We start from the raw sequence: 1,268 nt of genomic DNA, 5'->3' as shown, positions 1-1,268 counted from the left end.
AAAATGAGATAGCAATCCACCAAGTCCAGGACTCGAACCGTGGCTGGCCATGTGGAAGTCTAGTACCTCTACCACCACGCCACCTGCTGGCTCCCAGGATGCCCTTGTTTCATTATTAATAGTATACTAAACAGATGCTAGCCACAATTTCTGTCTTTTACAAACTGTCCCTTCAGAACCTCCCTTTGTAAAAGTGTGCTTTTCGAGATCGGTGTGAGCTGGGCTGTCCCTCAGGAAGGATAGTTTTTAATGGTGCTCTCAGAAATTGAAATGAGAGCCATAGAGAGAAAAATGTACTTGGCTCATTGAAATTCACCTTTGACTCCTCACAGCAAGTGTGCCCACCTGTAAGTTCATTCTAACTGGGCAGAGGTGAGTTCTTCATTTATTTAAGGAAAAGAAAGGCAACTCTGGATCTAGCTGCTTCTGTGATCATCCTGGGCCACTTTGCTCACGAGAGGCAGAAACCCTGGGTTCGGCCTTTGAGAAGAGGGACCTGAGGTTGCTGAGTTTTAGGAAATAGATGTCACACAGGCATTTATAGCTAGAAGGTAGGACCTTTCAGCCTTCTTTCTAATATTAACATAAACCCTGATTTATTTAGTATCTAGTCCATTTCTAACATAACTGTTAGTAGGTATTTTTAGCTAATGTTGTGTGGACTGTGAGAATTCATCCAGCAAATTTCCTTTTAAAGAATTATTTATTTAATTTTATTTATTATTATTTTAAAAATTTGCTACAGAGCATGTGTGCTCACTAGAGAGAGACAAAGAGAAAGTGAGAAAGCAAGCTGCCAGGTCTGGAACTCGAACCATGGTTCGCCAGCTGGAAGTCCAGTGCCTCAACCACCATGCCACCTGCTGACCCATTCAACAAGTCTTTATTGGCGCCTTTTACGTGCCAGTCTCATACTGGACATTGAGAGCATATCCTGATATCAGCAAATGAAACCAAGATGGCCGCCCACGTTCTGTGGGGGAGACGGGCAAGCAGAAAGACTGTGAACTCTGTTGTTCCCTAGAAGGCGAGAAGTGCCTCTGAGAGATGAAATGGCATATGACAGAGGAAGGGTAGGAAGGGTGTAGTATTTAAGTTAAAAACAAAGTCATTCCAAACAAAAAGTGTGTGTGTGTGTGTGTGTTTACTTTCTGCATTTTTGCCTAAAGCAGCATTTGGATAGAAAATCCTGTTGAGCTGTTGGCCTTTGGGTACAGAGTAGGGATCCTGTTCATTATCATCCTGTGACTGGCAGGGGGGGGCAAAGC

The 1,268-nt window shown here is 43.5% G+C and overlaps 1 protein-coding gene across 1 annotated transcript in view; it reads left to right on the top strand.

Annotated features, from left to right (window-relative positions):
- The window catches only part of TRIO (trio Rho guanine nucleotide exchange factor), a 298,566-nt gene that overhangs the window by 52,199 nt on the left and 245,099 nt on the right, over positions 1-1,268 (top strand). The window lies entirely within an intron of this gene.

This window comes from Tupaia chinensis, unplaced genomic scaffold (genome assembly GCF_000334495.1).
Source record: "Tupaia chinensis unplaced genomic scaffold, TupChi_1.0 Scaffold143836_2, whole genome shotgun sequence".
Classification (NCBI taxonomy): domain Eukaryota; kingdom Metazoa; phylum Chordata; class Mammalia; order Scandentia; family Tupaiidae; genus Tupaia; species Tupaia belangeri.
The sequence above is the reverse complement of the archived record's forward strand: the minus strand, read 5'-3'. Positions and strand labels throughout refer to the sequence as shown.